The following is a 24,917-nucleotide window of genomic DNA, read 5'->3' as shown; positions in this document are numbered from 1 at the left end:
TGGCCTCTTTTTTTTGGGATGCGCATGGAATAATTTTTATCGATTATCTTGAGAAGGGAAAAACCATCAACAGTGACTATTATATGGCGTTATTGGACCGTTTTAAGGTCGAAATCGCGGCAAAACGGCCCCATATGAAGAAGAAAAAAGTGTTGTTCCACCAAGACAACGCACCATGCCACAAGTCATTGAGAACGATGGCAAAAATTCATGAATTGGGCTTCGAATTGTTTCCCCACCCACCGTGTTCTCCAGATCTGGCCCCCAGCGACTTTTTCTTGTTCTCAGACCTCAAAAGGATGCTCGCAGGGAAAAAATTTGGCTGCAATGAAGAGGTGATCGCCGAAACTGAGGCCTATTTTGAGGCAAAACCGAAGGAGTACTACCAAAATGGTATCAAAAAATTGGAAGGTCGTTACAATCGTTGTATCGCTCTTGAAGGGTACTATGGTGAAAAATAAAAATGAATTTTGACAAAAAAATTTGTTTTTCTTTGTTAGACCGGGGACTTATCAGCCAACCTGTTATGTGGTCTAAAATCAATATGCCTGGTAGGCACATTTTTTTGGCAGATCAAAGTTATTATACCCTGACCACAATGTGGTTTAGGGTATAATTATAATTAATTATGTAATAAATAAATAAAATAGTTAACTGTGATTTTGAATATTTGAAATAACTTTTAATATTGACTATTTTTTTTTAATCCTTTATTTAATTGTTTTTTTTTTTTTGTTTTTTTGAAATTGAGAAAAAGAAATTCACTTTGAATAAACTCTCGTTTATTTGTTCCTTAATAGTTTTATTTCTCAAGCGGATAAATAAGTTCAATGTCACGACGTCAAATGTCGACGCCGATCAATAACCGAAATTAAAAAAAAAATACTTTTTCAACTGTGAGCAGATCGACATTATTTTAGATTAGATATAGTGACAGCCTGCTATTCTAGGCTTGCTTAGATTGTTCAGTCCATTGCACAGTGGGCCAAATTACAGGTTTTTGACGCATTAAATCAACGGAAGCATATATAGCTCTGAAATTTTGTACATTTACCACTAAGGATGCGAATAAAGTATAATCAACATTTTGGACCGATCCGCCCACTGCCACGACCACTTTCAAATGAAGGGCGTACTTCAACCCAAAGGAAGCGTCTAGAGCTCTGAAATTTTTTACATACACCACTAGGGGATGAGAATAAAGTATGATCAACATTTCGGACAGATCCGCCCACTGCCACGCCCACTTTCTAATGGAAGATGTATCTCAACCACTTTTACCATACACTAAATTAAATATATTAATATGTAGTAACATTGGAAACTGAAAATTTATGTTTGCAAAAAAGACAATACCTCAACCTTTCTAACGCAGTATAGAACTCTACCAATCCGTTCCACGTTAGTAAGTTCTACTTCAGACAACATAGGACATACGATACATTAAATTAAGCAAAGAAAAAATTTGCTTTTTGTCCCACATTTTTCTTAAATAACCAAACAATATTTACAATCGTTGTTAATTTTTACTAAAAGTACATACCTTGACTTAAATTTTACATTTCAAATTAAGTTTATAACTTTAAATAACTTTAAAAACTTTTTTTACCACAAAATCTCTAAAGCACCATGCTAAACTATAAATTCAAGAAAAACAAGTAAGGAAAGTCTAAAGTCGGGCGGGGCCGACTATATTATACCCCGCACCACTTTGTAGATCTAAATTTTCGATACCATATCACATCCGTCAAATGTGTTGGGTGCTATATATAAAGGTTTGTCCCAAATACATACATTTAAATATCACTCGATGTGGACAGAATTTGATAGATTTTTACAAAATTTATAGACTCAAAACTGAAGTTGGCTAATGCACTAGGGTGAAACACAATTTTAGTAAAAAATATGGGAAACATTTAAATCTGAAGCAGTGTTAAGGAAACTTCGCAAAAGTTTTTTTATGATTTATCGCTCGATATATATGTATTAGAAGTTTAGGAAAATTAGTCATTTTTACAACTTTTCGACTAAGCAGTGGCGATTTAACATGGAAAATGTTGGTATATTGACCATTTTTGTCGAAATCACAAAAACATATATATGGGAGCTATATCTAAATCTGAAACGATTTCCATCAAATTTGGCACACATGACTATATTACTAATTGTACTCCTAGTGCAAAATTTCAACCAAATTGGGCCAAAACTCTGGCTTCTGGGGCCATATAAGTCCATATCGGGCGAAAGATATATATGGGAGCTATATCTAAATCTAAATCGATTTCAACCAAATTTGGCACGCATAGCTACAATGCTAAATCTACTGCCTGTGCAAAATTTCAACCAAATTGGGCCAAAACTCTGGCTTGTAGGACCATATTAGTCCATATCGGGCGAAAGATATATATGGGAGCTACATCTAAATCTGAACCGATTTCAATCAAATTTTGCACACTTGACTATACTACTAATTGTACTCCTAGTGCAAAATTTCAACCAAATTCGGCCAAAAATCTGGCTTCTGGGGCCATATAAGACCATATCGGGCGAAAGATATATATGGGTGCTATATCTAAATCTGAACCGATTTCAATCAAATTTTGCACACTTGACTATACGACTAAGTGTTATGTTTGTACAAAATTTCAAGCAAATCAGTATAAAACTCTGGCTGCTGGGTCCATATTAGTCCATATCGGGCGAAAGGTATATATGGGAGCTATATCTAAATCTGAACCGATTTCTTCCAAAATCAATAGGGCTCTATTCTGACCCAAATTAGAAACATGTGCCAAATTTGAAGGCGATTGGACTTAAATTGCGACCTAGACTTTGATCACAAAAATGTGTTCACAGACAGACGGACGGACAGACGGACATGGTTATATCGACTCAGGGACCCACCCTGAGCATTATTGCCAAAGACACCACGTGTCTATGTCGTCTCCTTCTGGGTGTTACAAACATATGCACTAACTTATAATACCCTGTTCCACAGTGTGGCGCAGGGTATAAAAATCCATAACAAAGAGTTGCCACTTCATCGGCTTGAAACGGCCAAACGGGTTGCCATATTGTTTAACCATTTTGGATTTTTTTTTTTTGGTAATGTGTTGTCTACTTTTTCGTAGCACCAAATGTTTAATTTTCACAAGTTCAAAAATTGATTTTATGCCTGAAATTTCGGTCATTTGGCCCAATGTGCATTGTGATAACACACGTCGTGAACTTGTTTCATATCAATGAGTACTGCATGAGTATGCGCTAACACAACTATATGATATATACATATCGTCAATGGTATTCGTAACACTTCGTATCAATTACCTTGTACATTATTATTTATAACAATATTTGGTTTTGTCTTAAATGAAGGTAACATAACCGTACATTTCGTTTTTACAAGACTATATTGCCATATCATTCGGACAAAAGTATCGATATAACTTCCATAAAGGTTGAGTTACATACCTTGCGTTAATGCGTCCGTTGATTGAAGAGTTGAATTTTCTCTTTGAAAGCAACAGTTTTGTTAGAGTGCTTCAAACTGAAAAATATCAACCCTTCCATCAACGCACGGATTAACGCATGCTATGTAACTCAACCTTAAGTGTATCTGGGAAGTGTTCGAGTGGTTCCTTATGTTCTTCCAAGAAAATCCTAACTCTTTGTATAGAAACATTCCCCTATTAGATGATGTTACCAATTGACTGCTTTGAAAATCATCAAGCCCATCGTTGTCGTGCACAGAGCTATCACGATGTAACAGACGGGATTGCCACTTGCCGTTCCTCAATGTGTCCCATGGCGTGTTTTCGTCGTTCGATTGTAGTATACAGAGGAATTTTTTATTACTCTAGGGGCAACGATATAATCAATGAGGCATCTGCTGTATCACGTACGTACCTACTTGTGTCTCGCCCTCAATGGATTCAGTCAGTCTGTATAATGAACGAGTAGTCTTCTTGCATATTCCAGTTTCTCTGGAACCATTCAGTATTTCTCTATACCATCATCATCACCATCATCATGGTCGAACGGAAAACTTTTCAGTTAGTTCCATACATTTTGGTTCGGTTCGTTTCACTTCATTCATTTTCGATTCCCACATGTTGGTGGGTTCCTTTCTCCGCTTGTGGTTCAGTATATACCAAACTGAAAATGCAAGCAAAACTTGTTCTACACCCTATTTAGTTAGCTCACCTTCTTCAGATGGATATTGGAGATTGAATCCCTTCTCTATAAGCAGTGAAGGCAGTGACGACTACCAAACCATTAATGTGGAAGATGCGGCACAGTCAGTTGTTGGTTGTGTGAGCGACATACATACAGTAGGATTAATAATGCTCGATACTTTCTGCTGGCTGCTGCAGCTGTTGCCAGGGGGGTTACTCTGTATTGCGATGCGTAAGAAAAATTGTCGCGAATCTAGTAATTGGTACTCAGTAATTCGTATTCGTATCTACCTTGCGCATCTAGTTTTCGCAAATCTGGCATCACCGCACTCTATAATGCGAAAGCGTATGTCAAACTCGTTCGTTGATCGCAAAAATCGTGCGCAAACAAAATAGCAATCGCAAAGTAACAAATATGTAAGTAAGCACAATTAAATTTTTATATTTGTATCTAAATTGTTTATTGTTTTAGGGAAAAACCAAAAAAGTTACAGACACAGCAACGTCAGTTCCAAACTTTGGTAGACTTTATGGTCTCTTCCGCAGTTACCTCAAATTGTATGTGCTTGGGACAAAGTATTCGTTCAATCACCTCGCAAACTTCTTGTAAGCAGCGCGACATAGATTGCTGTGATAGTCCTAAAAGATGGTCTTGGCCGATTTGGTGTTGATAACCACCTTGTCCAAGCAATTTCAAAGCAGCGGCCACTTTTATTGGAGTTGGAATGGCTGTGGATTTATTTGGAACGACGAGGTCGTCTTTAATAGCGTTTAATACATACATAAACGCATCTTTATTAAGACGAAAATTTTGTATAAATCTATAAAAATGAAATATTCGAAAACGTTTGCCACATAATTTGAGTTTCCATTTTCTTACCCGTGGTCACTTAGGGAGAGTATATTTGACCGATCTCGCAAAATTCTTCTTGTAATTCGTTCATGTTCATTTTCTTCAAACCATAACGCTATCGAATCCATAATTATTAGTTTTTGTTATAAACGATTAGCAAGTTTTAAAAGCACACGCACCGAACGGAAGATTGTTTAAAATGTTTTTATTTACAATTTTTTGACATTTCTTTTTATCATTTTCGTTATTGTTTACATTGTGCAGCCAGCGTTGTCATATTTTCGCTTTATTTTGCTAAAGCGTTACCATATTTTCAGTTTACTTTGCGAAAGCGTTTGCGCAAGTGATACAGAGTACCGAATTGTACTCTTAACGCATTTAGCTATCGCATCGCATTTGCTTTCGTATCGCAATACAGAGTAACCCCCCAGCTATAGTCTGCAAAGATATCGAACAAAGAAGAGAATGTTAGACATTTTAGCATCTGCTGTTTCATTCTTTTCTTATTTCTTTGTAACCAGCTATCTTATGTTGATGGCAGCGTTCGAGGTCTTTAGATATAGAGCTCAGTTTGGCTGAAACATCTGCGTCCTTTCATTTTAGATACGACTGGAGTCTTTGCTCGGGAGTAGGGTTGTCAGATGTCGAGCTAAATGAGCAGAACACGCGACAAAAATAATTAATTTAAGAAAGCATAGATGAGGTAACCAGGCCAATCTTTGCAACTTCATTAACTAAATTATAGGCGCACTGCTACTCGTTAAATACAAAGAATGTGCTGAATGATCTGGCATTTAAACCACCAACTTTCGGCGGTAATAAGGAAGATTTTAAAAATGCTTTCAAATAAAACGATACTTCTAGTACTTGGGAGCCACCGTGGTGCAATGGTTAGCATGCCCGCCTTGCATACACAAGGTCGTGGGTTCGATTCCTGCTTCGACCGAACGCCAAAAACTTTTTCAGCGGTGGATTATCCCACCTCGGCAATGCTGGTCACATTTCTGAGGGTTTCAAAGCTTCTCTAAGTAGTTTCACTTCAATGTGGAACGCCGTTCGGACTCGGCTATAAAAAGGAGGTCCCTTGTCATTGAGCTTAACATGGAATCGGGCAGCACTCAGTGATAAGAGAGAAATTCACCAATGTGGTATCACAATGGACTGAATAGACTAAGTGAGCCTGATACATCGGGCTGCCACCTAACCTAACCTAACCTAGTACTTATTATCGATAATGATGACCCAATAAAAAATCTTGTATTCACAGGTACAAGAGGCAATAGATGCAACATAGAATTAAATACATTTGTAAAATGCTAATGCACATGTGCAATCGGGGTGCATTAACAGGTTGGCTGATAAGTAAGTCCCCGGTCTAACAAAGAAAAACGCATTTTTATACCCTGCTCCACACTGTGGAACAGGGTATTATAAGTTAGTGCATATGTTTGCAACACCCAGAAGGAGACGAGATAGACACATGGTGTCTTTGGCAAAAATGCTCAGGGTGGGCTCTTGAGTCGATATAGCGATGTCCGTCTGTCCGTCTGTCCGTGAACACATTTTTGTAATCAAAGTCTAGGTCGCAGTTTTAGTCCAATCGACTTCAAATTTGGCACAAGTATGTGTTTTGGCTCAGAATAGATCCCTATTGATTTTGGAAGAAATCGGTTCAGATTTAGATATAGCTCCCATATAAATATTTCGCCCGATATGGACTTATATGGCCCCAGAAGCCAGAGTTTTACCCTAATTTGCTTAAAATTTTGCACAAGAAGAACAATTAGTACTATAGTCAAGTGTGCCAAATTTTATTGAAATCGGTTCAGATTTAGATATAGCTCCCATATATAGCTTTCGCCCGATTTACACTCATATGACCACAGAGGTTAATTTTTTGCTCCGATTTAGTTGAAATTTTGCACAGGGAGTAGAAACAGCATTGTAGCTATGCGTGCAAAATTTGGTTGAAATCGGTACAGATTTAGATATAGCTCCAATATACAGCTTTCGGCCGATTTACACTCATATGACCACAGGGGCCAATTTTTAACTCCGATTTAGTTGAAATTTTGCACAGGGAGTAGAATTAGCATTGTTGCTATGCGTGCCAAATTTGGTTGAAATCGGTTCAGATTTAGATATAGCTCCCATATATAGCTTTCGCTCGATTTACACTCATATGACCACAGAGGCCAATTTTTAACTCCGATTAAGTTGAAATTTTGCACAGGGAGTAGAATAAGCATTGTTGCTATGCGTGCCAAATTTGGTTGAAATCGGTTCAGATTTAGATATAGCTCCCATATATATGTTTTTCTGATTTCGACAAAAATTGTCAAAATACCAACATTTTCCTTGTTAAATCGCCACTGCTTAGTCGAAAAGTTGTAAAAATGACTCTAATTTTCCTAAACTTCTAATACATATATATCGAGCGATAAATCATAAATACATTTTTTCGAAGTTTCCTTAAAATTGCTTCAGATTTAAACGTTTCCCATATTTTTTTACTAAAATTGTGTTCCACCCTTGTGCATTAGCCGACTTAAATTTTGAGTCTATAGATTTTGTAGAAGTCTATCAAATTCTTCCAGATTGAGTGATATTTAAATGTATGTATTTGGGACAAACCTTTATATATAGCCCCCAACACATTTGACGGATATGATATGGTATCGAAAATTTAGATCTACAAAGTGGTGCAGGGTATAATATAGTCGGCACCGCCCGAGTTTAGACTTTCCTTACTTGTTTTGTCAAAATTCGTTTTTATTATTCAACATAGTTCCCTTCAAGAGCGATACAACGATTATAACGACCTTCCAATTTTTTGATACCATTTTGGTAGTACTCCTTCGGTTTTGCCTCAAAATAGGCCTCTGTTTCGGCGATCACCTCTTCATTGCAGCCAAATTTTTCCCTGCGAGCATCCTTTTGAGGTCTGAGAACAAGAAAAAGTCGCTGGGGGCCAGATTTGGAGAATACGGTGGGTGGGGAAGCAATTCGAAGCCCAATTCATTAATTTTTGCCATCGTTCTCAATGACTTGTGGCACAGTGCATTGTCTTGGTGGAACAACACTTTTTGCTTCTTCATATGGGGACGTTTTGCCGCGATTTCGACCTTCAAACGCTCCAATAACGCCATCTAATAGTCACTGTTGATGGTTTTTCCCTTCTCAAGATAAACGATAAAAATTATTCCATGCGCATCCCAAAAAACAGAGGCCATTATTTTGCCAGCGGACTTTTGAGTCTTTCCACGCTTCGGAGACGGTTCACCGGTCGCTGTCCACTCAGCTGACTGTCGATTGGACTCAGGAGTGTAGTGATGGAGCCATGTTTCATCTATTGTCACATATCGACGGAAAAACTCGGGTGTATTACGAGTTAACAGCTGCAAACACCGCTCAGAATCATCAACACGTTGTTGTTTTTGGTCAAATGTGAGCTCGGGCGGCACCCATTTTGCACAGAGCTTCCGCATATCCAAATATTGATGAATGATATGACCAACACGTTCCTTTGATATCTTTAAGGCCTCTGCTATCTCGATCAACTTCATTTTACGGTCATTCAGAATCATTTTGTGGATTTTTTTGATGTTTTCGTCGGTAACCACCTCTTTCGGGCGTCCACTGCGTTCACCGTCCTCTGTGCTCATTTCACCACGCTTGAATTTTGCATACCAATCAATTATTGTTGATTTCCCTGGGGCAGAGTCCGGAAACTCATTATCAAGCCAAGTTTTTGCTTCCACTGTATTTTTCCCTTCAGAAAAGAGTATTTTATCAAAACACGAAATTCCTTTCTTTCAATTTTTTCACAATAACAAAAGTTGCTTCACAAAAGACGCTCTATCTCACAAACTAATTTACTTACAGACGTCAAATTTTGACACGAATCAGTTGTAGATTGGTACTATATAAAAATAATATGCATTTAATACTAGCGACGCCATCTATGTGTCAGACCGGGGACTTATCAGCCAACCTGTTACTTTAGGGTATTAACCCTTTTACGACGAATGTGACATATATGTCCCATTTCGTATTTCCGTTGTAAAATCTACATTTATCAACCAATTTTCAAAAAAATAGATTCTATCGACGCAGAGAACATGTAGCTACAAAGTGGGGCATTTGTGCATGCTTTGTGTGTGGGAGATTTATAAACATGAAAAATCTGGATTTTTTCGCTTAATATTTTTTTTTTTATTTTTAGTATTGGTTGTCTGAGGTGGCTGTATTTTTGGTATAATGTGTATCAACTCATCCTCTATCGATAACGGTTTAAATGGACTAATTCGGCTACACTGTTTTTCTAAAAACGTACCGACATTCACCGTCTAGGGTAAGAAAAATGATCAACTAACACAATGTGGGGAACACAATGTATGGATACTCATTAACTTATTACCACAAAAAATCCCTAAACTCTTCCTGGTTTATAGGAAAAATAAATACTTTTTTTAACAATAAATTTTGGTTTGAGAGAAAGCTTACACAAAGTGCCCAAAACCAAGCACGCATGGTCATGAATATTTAGGTTAGGTGGCAGCCCGATGTATCAGGCTCACTTAGACTATTCAGTCCATTGTGATACCACATTGGTGAACTTCTGTCTTATCACTGAGTGCTGCCCGATTCCATGTTAACATTTTTTAACATTTTGACGACACTTTAATTAGTAAATAGGTGTATTTTGAATATGAATTCGCAAGAAAAACTTACTTTTATCGAGCGATTAATTCTTCGTCGTCAAAGGGTTAATTAAGGCATCCAAAGAGAATATTCTAAATATCATATGAAAAAAGGAAATTGTGGGAAATTTTGTGAAAAAGTCAATGTAGCCACTATTGCACAATTTATTAGTTTTGATCTGTCATCACCGGGAATACACAAAAATTTAGTACTATTTTCAGTTGTGTCAGATCTTTTTACCAACTTTAATACAAACAAGTATAAGTATAAATAGCCATAAGTTCGGCCAGGCCGAATCTTATGTACCCTCCACCATGGATAGCGTAGAAACTTCTACGAAAGACTGTCATCCACAATCGAATTACTTGAGTTGTGGGATCTTAAATCGTTTTCTTAATTGTGAGTTAGTCCATACGTGGTATATATTAGACAAAAATGGTATGTGTAGGTAATAATTACGAATCGATATGGACTTTTGCACGATACGTAGGGAGGCAGAATTGAAATATGGGGGTCGCTTATATGGGGGCTGTATACAATTATGAACTTGATATGGACCAATTTTTGTGTGATTGGGGATCGATTTATCTGAGGGCTAAATATATATAACTATAGACCGATATGGACCTAGTTAGGCATAGTTGTTAACGGCCATATACTAGCACAATGTACCAAATTTCAACTGACTCGGATGAAATTTGATCCTCTAAGAGGCAGGGATCCAGAGCGGAGCGTGGAGCGGAGCGGAGCAAGCCCTTTTTTAGCCGGAGCGGGAGCGGCATTTCTAAAATCCGGAGCGGAGCGGGAGCGGAGCGGTTTCCAAATGAAAAACCGCTCCGCTCCGAATAAAATATTACTTGAATGAAATGTGTAACTTTGAAATTACACTGTGTAGGTAATTTCAAATTTAGCTAGTACGTAGTGTGAGCAAACGTTTAAAATGTACGATATGTATTTTTGTACATACGTACATTGGGGAAAACACAACGTGTTTTTTTAGTAATTGTTTTCAAAAACGGCAAATGTCAAAATATATCTCTAGTATGTGTTGTAAAAGTAACAACAGTACTTTCGATAAATTTCATCCCGTATTACTACAAAGATGGTTGTAATGAACGTCAAATAAATGCAATTAAACGATCTTATTTATATTTAATTTTTTAGTTTTCTACACTGAAAAAAATATTGTCGTGAAGTCAAAGATTCCATGTCCTTAGAATAAGAATGCAAATTTTGCTTAACATGGAAGACGCATTTCTCTAAAATAAAGTTTTTTTTCTTGTCCAAAAGGCAATAAACTTTTGAATGAAGTTGTACTGTCCTTATAATTAAGTGATTTTACTTAAAAATGTGTATCATAACATGAAAGATACAATTGTTGAGGTAAGGTCAACGTGACTTTAATAATTAAGAAAAATTCTTTAAAATTAATAAAATTGTCTTTAAATTTGTTTCCTTTTTGCATCTCGTTAAAAAATAAGACATGTGTTTCAAGACTTTATTTTAAAGACGCTTTTTACTTGAAACATAGCATAATTTCTACTGGAAGTCTAGTCTTAATATGGAAAAAAATAACTCGTTAACTCGTTTTTAAAGGATTTTGATAACAACTGACGAAAAAAATCTAAAAAAATGAAAAATTAACATTTGCTTCCTAGAATCAAGTACATAACCCCCAAATTTAAAAGAGAATTACGTCTTTAAAGTATCCTTACTTGTATTCTCCGCTTCTTTGGCTCGGAATTAATACCCAAACTGTTAAAGTAAAGACCAAATCTTTGGAACCGGGCATGCTTTTTTCAGTGTAAGGACATTCATATTTGCTTTACTATTGTACTATATCCTAGCATTCTCTTATTTCTGATATTAGTTCTCGAAAATTTAATTAAAATTACGGATAGTTTCAATTTTGGTTGAAAAATGTGCACATATACATTTATTATACAATAAAGGGGAAAAAAGCGAAATTAGGTAACAATAGATCTGAGTAAGAATATTCGTAGGTATACCACGGACTGATGTCGATGGAGGTTGTTGCAAACATAAACATACACACACAGATTTCAAATATAACAAAACCTCTTCTCTACGTCTGTTGCAAAACAAAAAAAAAAACTTTCGGAGAGTAGTTACTTCTACTCTGTGTATAGACTTTCAATTCCAATCATCGTTGCCGTTTTGGTCCGATCGGACCAAAATTGGTCCAAAAGATTTCTAATTTTTAAATTTGGTCCGATGGTCAGACCAAACAGAATTTGGTCCATTTTGGTCCATTTTCATAAATTTGGTTTCTATCACATATTAAATAGTAGAAGGTGCACCGCCAAGAATATTGTCGGGAGGCCAAATACTTCACATGCTTCAAATACGAATTTTGCTTAGAATAGAAGACGTATTTCTCTGAAAAAAGTTTTTCCTTGTCTAAAAGTCTCTAAACTTTTCAATGAAGTCTGTTTATCCTTATAGCTAAATGATTCGACATAAAAATGTGTATCCTAACATGAATGCAAATTTCGTTTTAATGAAGTCAAAATGGATTTAATATTTCTGAAAAAATCTTCAAAATTAATAAAATGTTTCAACACATTGTTTTAAAGTCATTATACCCTAAACCACATAGTGGTTAGGGTATAATAAGTTTGATCTGCCAAAAAATGTGCCTACAACAAATATTGATTTTAGACCCCATAAAATATATACCGATCGACTAAGAATCACCTCCTGAGTCGATCTAGCGCTTGGTGTCCGTCTGTCCATCCGTCCATCCGTCCGTCTGTCCATGTATTTGTTGTTCACAGGATTTCGGTCGCAATTATTAACCGATTTTGATGAAATTTGGTACAGGGAGTTTTTTTGGGCACAAGGACGAACGTTATTGAATTTGGAAGAAATCGGATCAAATTTAGATATAGCTCCCATATATATGTATTGCCCGATTTCGACAAATGGGGTCACGTTGCACTTTTTTACTAACCGATCGTCGTCAAATTTAGCACAAAATAATCTTCTGTATCACCCTTTAAGTCTGAAAATTTCATCGAAATCGGTTCAGATTTAGCTATAGCTCCCATATATATGTTTCGCCCGATTTTTCTAAATAAAATAAAACTCAATTGAACAAATAATACAATGTTTGTACTATAATTTTCTCGAAGAGGAGCGGAGCGGAGCGATTTTTTTTTTCTCGGAGCGGAGCGGTTTTTTTTTCTCCGGAGCGGGAGCGGAGCGGAGCGAAAAAAATGGACCGCTCCGGATCCCTGCTAAGAGGCTCCAAAACCAAATCTTAAGGTCGCGACTGATATGGAGCACTTTTGTCATGGTTGTTAAATATCATATACTACCACCACGTACCAAATTTCAACCATATCGGATGAATTTTGCTTCTCCAAAAGGCACCGGAGGTCAAATCTGGGGATCGGTTTATATGGGGGTTATATATAATTATGGACTGATATGAACCAATTCCTGCATGGTTGTTGGATGCCATATACTAACACCACGTACCAAATTTCAACCGAATTGGACGAATTTTGCTCTTCCAAGGGCTCCGGAGGTCAAATTTGGGGATCGGTTTATATGGGGGCTATATATAATTATGCACCGATGTGGACACTTTTTTGCATGGTCATTAGATACCATATACTAACATCATGTACCAAATTTCAGCCGTATCGGATGAAATTTGCTTCTCTTAGAGGCTCCGCAAGCCAAATCGGGGGATCGGTTTATATGGGGGCTATATATAATTATTGACCGATGTGGACCAATTTTTGCATAGTTGTTAGAGACCATATACCAACACCATGTACCAAATTTCAGCCGGATCGGATGAAATTTTCTTCTCTTAGAGGCTCCGCCATCAAAATCTGGGGATCGATTTATATGGGGGCTATATATAATTATGGACCGATGTGGACCAATTTTTGCGTGTTTGTTAAAGACCATATACGAACACCATGTACCAAATTTCAGCCGGATCGGATGAAATTTGCTTCTCTTAGAGGCTCCGGAGGTCAAATCGGGGGATCGGTTTATATGGGGGCTATATATAATTATGGACCGATGTGGACCAATTTTTACATGGTTGTTAGAGACCATATACTAACATCATGTACCAAATTTCAGCCGGATCGGATGAAATTTGCTTCTCTTTGAGGGTCTGCAAGCCAAATTTGGGGGTCCGTTTATATGGGGGCTATACATAAAAGTAGACCGATATGGCCCATTTGCAATAACATCTGACCTACATCAATAACAACTACTTGTGCCAAGTTTCAAGTCGATAGCTTGTTTCGTTCGAAAGTTAGCGTGATTTCAACAGACGGACGGACGGACGGACATGCTCAGATCGGCTCAGAATTTCACCACGACCCAGAATATATATACTTTATGGGGTCTTAGAGCAATATTTCGATGGGTTACAAACGGAATGACAAAGTTAATATACCCCCATCCTATGGTGGAGGGTATAAAAAGCTTGTCCGTTTCAAAAAAGTTTTGTTTTAACCTAAGTATTTTAGTATTGATTCCGTGCCAAAAAAGCGGAGAATTACAGTAAAGACAACTTTAAGACACAAATCACTTTAAAATTTGAGTTTTGCGTACGTTTCGGTACTAGAAAAAAATTTTAATTTATTCGTGCACAAAAAAATCTGATTCAATCACGAAATTAATTGATCCAATTCATTTTTTATTTGAAATATCTTCAATCACAGAAATGATAGTATCGATTAAAAAAATAATTGAAACTCAATTAAAATATTAATTGCTCCAATGAAAAAAATTATTGATACTATTAATTTTTGTGATTGATTTTTGTTTCAATTAAAATCAAAATGAATCAATTAAATTTTTACTTGAATATTTTATAAAATTCAATTAAAACTATAATTGGAAAAAATTTCCGTGAACTTGTTTTCTGTGATGGACCAATTTTTCATGGCTATTAGAAGTCACACAAAGCACATTCCAAATTTCAACAGGATCGGATGAAATTTGCCCAAGCCTAATCTGGGGGCCGGTTTATATGGGGGTTATACCTACAAACGCTACTGAACATAAAGCATCGTCGTAATGAAACCAAGTCATAAAATTTTAACTATTTCTGAAGATGTTCCTTATTATTATGAATAAAAACTTACTAACACAGGTATAAATCTCATCAGTGTTGATTTTCAAAAATAAAAATTTGTATCTTCTCAAAAAAAAAACGTCCATGGACAATAATCTTCAAATGGAAAAAGTCGACAGGCACAGATCCAAATCCTCGCCGTGGTATTTTTTTTTAATTTTATTTTCATTGTTTGTTGTTTTCTTCTTCTTTTTTCTTTTTTATTAATTTTCTATTGTTTGCGACATTTCATTTAAACCAACATTTAAATTTTCTCTTAAAACGGCCAAACAGCGTATTTTCTAAGACTTGCCCAAAAGAACTTTAACGGAGGTGGAAACAAATTATGGAGGATCCCGGGATACGCTTAAACGGAAATGTTTGCGGAACAACTTCTAATTTTTTTGGTGGTTTAGTAACAGTGTTAGAAAACAATAGTACTATAGTACTTCTTTGAATACTACCCTCGCGCAAAATTTAGTACTTTTTGTACATACAGTTTTGAACCAATTTCAGTTTTCATGGTACAATAATTTTGACAAAATAGTTTTAATTTTGAGAAAGTCTTTAACAAACTTATTTGCTAAAGGCTGTTTACAGTATACTGGCATGTACACATAAACTTTCTAGAAGAAATGTTATCGATCGTTTTCTAGAACAACGGGAACTGTACGGTAATCCTTGCAACGTAAAACCTCTTTAAATTAAATTATTTCCCGCACTGAAAAAACAGTGAACCCACCAGGAAGAAAAGTTTCGGTTAATTTTAGAAAATTTTGAATATTTGTAGAAAATTTTAACTAAACAGTATAACAAACGCTGGCATCACGCCGATGTCATAAAAATAAGTAAATATTTTTCGACAAATTCAAGAAAATTTATTAGGCATAACTAAGCTTTTTCACTTGTTAAAGAAAATTTTGTAGTTTGAAGGAAAAACTTGGAGTTCAAAATTGCAAGAATGTCTTTAGTGACATACGAAGTTCATGATGGACGCATTTTTGGTAAAATTTACAAATTTAATGAAATTCTGAACTATTTTGTGGAAGACACGAATTTAGTTAATCTTTATGCTTCATTTGAGTATATTTTTTTCCTCGGGTTTAGTTAATTTAACTAACGTACAAAAAAAATTATTAGAGTAAAGAAAACTTTCTCCAAACATAATAATTCTATGAGCTAAAATAAAGTTAAATTGGCTTTAGTGAAATAGAGAGTTCACTTTTTTTTGAGTGCGGTGGGGGAAAACTGTAGATTTTTTCTGATTTTATGTGTTACACCAACAAAAACATGATGAGGTTATTAATTTTGCAGAAAAACTCGTGGAAGTGAGAAAAATGTGGGGGAATATACAATTAAGCAGAAAAAAGTTTTTGAGCACAATCTTCTTTGGGAGAAAATTCTTCTAAGCATATAATATTTTTGGGTTCAAAATGTTTCCAAACATATTATATGTTCACATAATAACATATAGTTTTTTGGATGACAACATTATTGAATTTGGATGGAAAAATACATATTGTTTGGAATTTAGACCAGAGATGGTCTGTATCAAACTTTTTAAGGTTTGCGACTGTCGCAAAGTTGTAAACATCGTAAACGTCACATACATGTCGTAAATGTAGAAAAAGTAGCAAATGTCGCAAACTCCAAATACTTCGGACCCTTCAGATAGGCAGCGAATGATATCCAAGATGATGATATATGCGAAGAAGTTTCAATTCTGAGGAATGTTCATAAAATTATTAACGAGTTTGAAAAACTTGAGAATATATTTATTTCAATTGGAAACTCGAAGCCAAAATTACTATAAACTACTCGACGGTCGGTACTCGTTCATAGTTAACCTTTCACAAATTACTGCAAAAACTGGAAGGAAGGAAAACTACTTAAGTCTTGCATAAGTGAATTGCTGTTTAGAGAGAATTTTATAAAAATCACTTTTTGGCTTATTATAGCCAACTTCCATATTAATTACAAATTTTCAAAATTGTAGCTAGTCATTCGTTGATGCAGCTAAAGCTTGGACGGACATTATGGACCACGAAAACCAAGAATACTTTGAAGTTGTGAATGAGAGATGTAAACCTAGTATAATAAATAAATACAATATATATAGCATTTTTTGCATACCTTTTATCGGGGAGCCTAACTAAATTAAATTAAAAACGATTCAAAATTTTTTTAATTCCAAATTAGGTTTTCTACACTAGGTTTACGACTTTTGCGACATACGTATTATACCGTCGTAAACGTATGTCGCAAAAGTCACAGTTTGCGACAGGCCAACCCTGATTTAGACTACCCAAACATATTATATTGTTTAGACCAATATGCTTTCAAACATATTATATATAGGAAGAAATAAAATATATATAAATGTTTCGGCTATACCCAAAAATGTATATGCTTGAAGCAATATGTGTTTGGGAGTATATGTTACAGAAGCGATTTTTTTAGGGTGTACCTATACCTTGCAGAAATTCTTAAAGGGGAAAATTCTCCAGTAAATAATTCTCATATTTTAGTATGGCATCCCTAACTCTCTATTACCGACACGATAGCAGATACCTTACCTATACTTTCCATGAATTCTGAAAAGGACAGAAAGGGAGTTTGAAAGTTATTCAAATCCCTCAAAGAAAATCCAATTTTGTTGAATGGTTGTTACAGTTTGCCATCGAGTTAAGGCATCGTCCCTACTTACTTCTGACTTACCCAAAAATGTAACTTCAGTTCAATCAAACAAAGAGAAACCTAGCGAGATATCTTTTGAAAAGGTCCTTGGCTGTCTTTACAACCACCATCGTTTACTTGCCCCCAAGTTCGTGACAACATCAGTATCCATGTTTAGTCCTTCATCGCCAAGGTTGCCGTTTCTTTGTGATGAAGATGATAAGGGGAGGGGAGAGTTTTGGCTTAAACTGTATTTGTTCATTCCGTTGCGAGAAAAATTCAGAGTATACTGGCATGCTTCCCTTATCCCTCGCTTTGAAAGTTAAGTGCTCTTGGCTTGGTGTGGAATGATTTCGAGTCTGACAGGGCGGAATTTTTGGCAAAGTTTTTATCCATTTTTGTGCCATCATTCATTTTGGGTATCTGCCATTTTGGGTAATATTAATGACCTCCTATATACTTTGGGGTCGTTTTACCATTTTATGGCAAGCGTATAACGTTCTATGTGATAGCAGTGTTCGAAATCATGTGCTCATTTAACGATACTTCTCGAATTTATAGTCGATAAAAGTATATAGCAGAGCATTTTTATATATATAGTCTGTTGTTATGAATGTATGGTGTAGGTATTATATACTTTATGTTCAAAGGTAAATACATACTAATATATATATTTTATTTCGTTAAGCTGAGAACAAATAACACGACTTAGAGACCATGTATGTCTTGGGGAAATATGACAAAAGGGAGACTTGCCCTTAGGATGGGATATAATTAAATCGATTTGAATATCACATGTGAGGAGATAGAATACCATAAACATAGAACAGGGTGCACGATCTGTATGGTATATAGGGTCATTCTGTTAGGATGGTGTACTACATTCTCGGAAACGGAATGGATGGTGTGCATTCAATAATAAAGAGTCGAAAGTTTTTTCTTTTAACGAATAACGAAAAATCGATTTTTACTTAGCAATGTCCACGCCCAAATAAAAAAACTTTTTTCCAGAATGAAATTTTGGACAAATGATATTGTCCTTTGTAACTAAGTATTTTCGTTAAGAACAAATGAGGCCGAGTTTATGACAATCGGTGCAACAATTGTCACCAATATATTTTGTTTTTAATGAAAGAAAACTTCATTTGTTCCTTCGTTAGAAAAAACTCTTCTTTCAGAGCAGGTATCCTAAAAACGACTGACACGGGGAAGAGTAACACAATCCTATAATCTTGTATAAGCAGACCATTCTTATAGGTTGGGTGAGGTATAGTGGTAGCCCATTATCTTTTTGGCTCACTTTGAGGAGATAATCCACCCCTGAAAAACTTTTTGGTGTTTAGTAGAAATCGGGATTGTAGCAATGGCGGACATGCAAACTCTGGCTTTTAGGACCATATTAGTCCATATCGGGAGCTATATCTAAATCTGAACCGATTTCTTCCAAAATCAATAGGGTTCTATTCTGATCCAAATTAGGAACATGTGCCAAATTTGAAGGCGATTGGACTTAAATTGCGACCTAGACTTTGATCACAAAAATGTGTTCACAGACAGACGGACGGACAGACGGACGTGGTTATATCGACTCAGGGACCCACCCTGAGCATTATTGCCAAATACACCATGTGTCTATCTCGTCTCCTTCTGGGTGTTACAAACATATGCACTAACTTATAATACCCTGTTCCACAGTGTGGCGCAGGGTATAAAAAGTGATGGAATTTGTATTATTATTAACAAAGAATTTATTTCAACTACTCAATTTTTTAATCAAACTAAAAACAATGTCTTTTCTCCGTCTTTTCAATGTCTTTTCTCCGGTTAACTTAACTTAACTGAAAAAATTTCAGCAGTTCAGTTCTTAACTGACATATGGAATATATAGATAAGGTGACAGATATGTCCAAAGTGCGGTTTAAAAGTTCGTTAGCTAACGTACTATCTTTTTTTAATTGAATCAATTAAAAAATTAATTTTCAATAGTCCATGAGGTATAGTAGGAAACCCGAAAAAATCGGTGAAAAATTGCAATTTTTTTTCGAAATTTTTTGCATTTTGAGCATGAAGATGAAATTTTTCTTGGATTAATATACAAAATATTTGTATATTTATCTCAAAGAAACAAAGCCTCAATAGTTACTGTAGATTTTCTTGCAGAAAATTAATCTGAGGCCCGAAACATCGAGGCCCGAAAAGATCGAACAGGTACCGCTCGTAAGGATTCAGAGGTCACCATATACTTCACATGCATCTCTGAGATATGGATAGCTCTTGCTCATGTATTTCTTGTTTACAAGAACCTACACATACCATAATTAAAAAAAAACATCAAGTTACTCGGAAAGTCACTAAACGTTGTAAATGGTTTGGATTACAAAAAAAAAAAAAAAAAAAAAAATTGCAAAAATTTAAGGAGTAATCGTATGAACTTTGTGTACACTGCAAAGTTATTCATAAATATAATACATAGGCTACATTTCTTACTTTCATTGTTTGGTAAAAATTTCAATAGTTCATGAGCTATAGTAGGAAAACCGAAAAAATCGATGAAAAATTGCAATTTATTCGACATTTTTTGCGTTTTGAGCATGAAGATGATTTGTAGTTACAAAAAAAAACTGCTGTTTTAGAGATCCACTACAGTTAAAACGACCAAATTATTACGCCAATCCTACGCAGTATAAGAAGGTCATCGCTGCAACTAGAACAATCATACCCGGTTGAGCGGTTAGCTGTTTGCACCAATTGTCGATTTTGTTGAAAATACCATTATCAGTGGTCCGATAGAAGCGGTGTTTAGAACATCTCCAAACCCGGGTTTCGGTTCTTTTTAATACACAATTTGTAAATTTGAATGTTTAATTGAACCAATTAGAAATTAATTAAATGTGCCGAATAAATCAATTAATTTTTAATCAAGTATATTTTTTTTCCTAATTAATTCTGTGTTTGATACTATAATTTTCGTGATTGAAGCAATTTAAATTAAAAAGTTAATTTGACCAAATAATTTCGTGATTAAATAAGAAATTTTTTCTGTGTGCGATTATTTTTTACAACCTTCGACGTGGAATGCATGTTTTAGAGATACCTCAATTAGAGTGTCAAAAAAGTTCCGTCAATCGGTTAAAACGCATGTAAACAATATAGCGATTTTCAATAATTAATATTTGTTTAGGTTCTCGACTTTCAAAATATAAAATGTAGTCAAATGGTTGCTGCAGTAAACGATAAATATAAAATATATACACCCTCAAAAAAAATCGCTTCTTTAACATATGTTCCAAACATATTTTGCAGGAAGCACATATATTATTGGATACTGCCGAAACATAAATATGTTTGTTTTATGTGAACATATTATATGTTTGGAAGCATTTTGAATCAAAAAATATTATATGCTTGGAAGAATTTTTCCCAAAGACGATTCTGCTCATTGCCTAACATACTCGTAATTTTCACATCCACGAAATATTTTAGTTCGTGGCACCTTTTTCTGTAATACAAATAATGTTGAAGAAATTACACTTTTATAAATTTTTTAAATTTTACCTTTCGCCTGCACGGAGAATCGAACCGAGCACCATACAGTTTGTAAGCCAACACACTATCCACTGGATTACGTCGCTGTTATAGTCACCAGGAGATAATTATCGTTATAAATTACATTTATATAGCATAGTTTGCAGCGCCCACGAGCCCATGCAAACATAACATTATTTAACAGAAACATACATTTGTTTGCCACGTGGAGCAGTGGTTAGCATGTCTGCCTTGCATGCAAAGGGTCGTGGGTTCAATCCCTGCTCCGACCGAACACTTTTTTTATTTTTAATTTACACATTTATATTTATACTATATTAAATTTTTATAATGAAACTTCGAAATGTGGGTTATTAAAGATTTATAGTCAGTAACAGTGCTTGATATAAACGAAATTGCATGATTTTTGGATAAAATATTATTTTTTTATTGCAAAAATAACAATTTTGTAACAAAAAACTGTTTTTGGTACAAAACTTTAAAATTTGGAAGGAATTCAAAAACTCTAACAAAAGAAGAACGTGGAGTGGAGTATAAACATACATAAATAATTTTATAATATAAACATAAATTTAGTTAGGCGTGAACAGTTTTTACTAGCATTTAACACCGTCGCTCTAAAATGCCTTTTATTTTTCTTTAATAATTCATTCCAAAGAAAATAAACTTTTTAAATTGTTTTAGCTGCAAAACTCGAATTTAATGCCCGCTTTTATATTTGAAGGTATCCGTCAACTCCTCGTGGACTACTTATTAATAAAGAGGAACTAAACTTTGTTTTTATACATTTTACTGTGTAATTTTTCACTATTTCCTCCTTATTTCATTTTACTGTCCCAACTCTAAAAAGAGTATAGTGCCCTTTCGTTATTTTTATGAAGACCCCTGATTTCTTTTAATAAAAAACAATGGAAGATGAAGATGGGAAAATGGCAGCAGAGGGTATCAAACCATTGACGGTGTTCGATGCAAACGTGTCGTTTATGATTTTTTGTTCCACAAATTAAACTAAGAATAAAAAGAAATTTATATCAGGGAATGACGTAGAACAATCGGTCAAAAGTTTCTCATTATTATTTACACAAAATTTAACATCATTTGTGAGTTTTTAACAAAAAATATTGCAAATTAAAAATGAACGAACGTGTATGTATCGAACACCGTAAATGCAACTTTTGGTATGACGTCGCCCATTTTCCAATCTTCCTTTTCTATTGTTTTTGCTTTTAATGATCCAAGAAAATTGTGCTCAGAAAATTGTGCCCATAATGCAAAATGATAAACAAAACACATGTCCACACATACATAAAATGGTGCTCTCAAGGCGAAAACATATGCTGTTTGTTTTTCAAATGTCTATTCTCTTGGTTCCGAATGTCTATTCTCTTTATTCAAATTAAATAATATTTAGACTTAAGCATATCAAATTTTTGGCCTTATCATAAAACAATTTTCCGAAACAACATACAAGCGGTTTCACAGAAATTGTTCTCGTTTGATTCTTTGGCTGTTATGTTGATATCTTTCGTCAACTCTCCCGGTTTCCATCTCTATTTCTTTCTCTATACTCTCTCTGTCGCTTTGAATAAAATATCACAACATATGTATGCTTAGTCGAAATTTGTAAATTTATATATGTTTGCATTCACACATATGATTCTTATGAAATATTAATGCCACAAACATAGTATATTCTAACATATTAACATAGATGTCCCAAACATTTAGTGTTAGTTTAGGAACATTACATGTTTGCACTTAAATATATTGTGTTTTAAAATTGTGCCCGAAACACATTTTGTTTATATCGGAACATATGAAAAACATATTTTTCTAACAGTGTATTAATAATTTATATTTCTTATCAAAAATTAATGTTTTGAAGGGGATTTTAGAGTGAAAGTAGATGTCAATTACATTACATCTTTAATTAGAGCAAAAATTTCAAAATTTTTGGAATTCTTCGTACAGCCAGGTTTTCTTGAAGTTCCACTTATTAAAAATCGAATTAATCAATCACTACACTGTTAGAAAAATATGTTTTTCATATGTTCCGATATAAACAAAATGTGTTTCGGGCACAATTTTAAAACACAATATATTTAAGTGCAAACATGTAATGTTCCTAAACTAACACTAAATGTTTGGGACATCTATGTTAATATGTTAGAATATACTATGTTTGTGGCATTAATATTTCATAAGAATCATATGTGTGAATGCAAACATATATAAATTTACAAATTTCGACTAAACATACATATGTTGTGATATTTTATTCAAAGCGACAGAGAGAGTATAGAGAAAGAAATAGAGATGGAAACCGGGAGAGTTGACGAAAGATATCAACATAACAGCCAAAGAATCAAACGAGAACAATTTCTGTGAAACCGCTTGTATGTTGTTTCGGAAAATTGTTTTATGATAAGGCCAAAAATTTGATATGCTTAAGTCTAAATATTATTTAATTTGAATAAAGAGAATAGACATTCGGAACCAAGAGAATAGACATTTGAAAAACAAACAGCATATGTTTTCGCCTTGAGAGCACCATTTTATGTATGTGTGGACATGTGTTTTGTTTATCATTTTGGCATTATGGGCACAATTTTCTGAGCACAATTTTCTTGGATCATTAAAAGCAAAAACAATAGAAAAGGAAGATTGGAAAATGGGCGACGTCATACCAAAAGTTGCATTTACGGTGTTCGATACATACACGTTCGTTCATTTTTAATTTGCAATATTTTTTGTTAAAAACTCACAAATGATGTTAAATTTTGTGTAAATAATAATGAGAAACTTTTGACCGATTGTTCTACGTCATTCCCTGATATAAATTTCTTTTTATTCTTAGTTTAATTTGTGGAACAAAAAATCATAAACGACACGTTTGCATCGAACACCGTCAATGGTTTGATACCCTCTGCGGCCATTTTCCCATCTTCATCTTCCATTGTTTTTTATTAAAAGAAATCAGGGGTCTTCATAAAAATAACGAAAGGGCACTATACTCTTTTTAGAGTTGGGACAGTAAAATGAAATAAGGAGGAAATAGTGAAAAATTACACAGTAAAATGTATAAAAACAAAGTTTAGTTCCTCTTTATTAATAAGTAGTCCACGAGGAGTTGACGGATACCTTCAAATATAAAAGCGGGCATTAAATTCGAGTTTTGCAGCTAAAACAATTTAAAAAGTTTATTTTCTTTGGAATGAATTATTAAAGAAAAATAAAAGGCATTTTAGAGCGACGGTGTTAAATGCTAGTAAAAAACTGTTCACGCCTAACTAAATTTATGTTTATATTATAAAATTATTTATGTATGTTTATACTCCACTCCACGTTCTTCTTTTGTTAGAGTTTTTGAATTCCTTCCAAATTTTAAAGTTTTGTACCAAAAACAGTTTTTTGTTACAAAATTGTTATTTTTGCAATAAAAAAATAATATTTTATCCAAAAATCATGCAATTTCGTTTATATCAAGCACTGTTACTGACTATAAATCTTTAATAACCCACATTTCGAAGTTTCATTATAAAAATTTAATATAGTATAAATATAAATGTGTAAATTAAAAATAAAAAAAGTGTTCGGTCGGAGCAGGGATTGAACCCACGACCCTTTGCATGCAAGGCAGACATGCTAACCACTGCTCCACGTGGCAAACAAATGTATGTTTCTGTTAAATAATGTTATGTTTGCATGGGCTCGTGGGCGCTGCAAACTATGCTATATAAATGTAATTTATAACGATAATTATCTCCTGGTGACTATAACAGCGACGTAATCCAGTGGATAGTGTGTTGGCTTACAAACTGTATGGTGCTCGGTTCGATTCTCCGTGCAGGCG

At 34.6% G+C, this 24,917-nt stretch overlaps 1 protein-coding gene and 1 long non-coding RNA gene across 3 annotated transcripts in view; one reads left to right on the top strand and one right to left on the bottom strand.

The window, feature by feature from the left end:
- The window catches only part of LOC142234964 (uncharacterized), a 134,323-nt gene that overhangs the window by 61,011 nt on the left and 48,395 nt on the right, over positions 1–24,917 (bottom strand). The window contains exon 1 of one of the 2 annotated variants that reach the window (XM_075306170.1): positions 4,204–4,227. The exons of the other annotated variant lie outside the window; for it this stretch is intronic. The gene's annotated coding sequence lies outside the window, so the exon portion shown is untranslated. Of the gene's footprint in view, positions 1–4,203; positions 4,228–24,917 lie in introns of those variants that run through there. 2 annotated transcript variants of the gene reach the window in all.
- LOC142234974 (uncharacterized) lies at positions 4,386–5,034 on the top strand. The gene is made up of 2 exons (XR_012721762.1): positions 4,386–4,592; positions 4,648–5,034. It is a non-coding gene; the product is annotated as an uncharacterized LOC142234974 (long non-coding RNA).

Source organism: Haematobia irritans, chromosome 4 (assembly GCF_050003625.1).
Source record: "Haematobia irritans isolate KBUSLIRL chromosome 4, ASM5000362v1, whole genome shotgun sequence".
Lineage (NCBI taxonomy): Eukaryota > Metazoa > Arthropoda > Insecta > Diptera > Muscidae > Haematobia > Haematobia irritans.
Note: the sequence above shows the minus strand (reverse complement) of the source record. Positions and strands in the feature narration are given on the sequence as shown.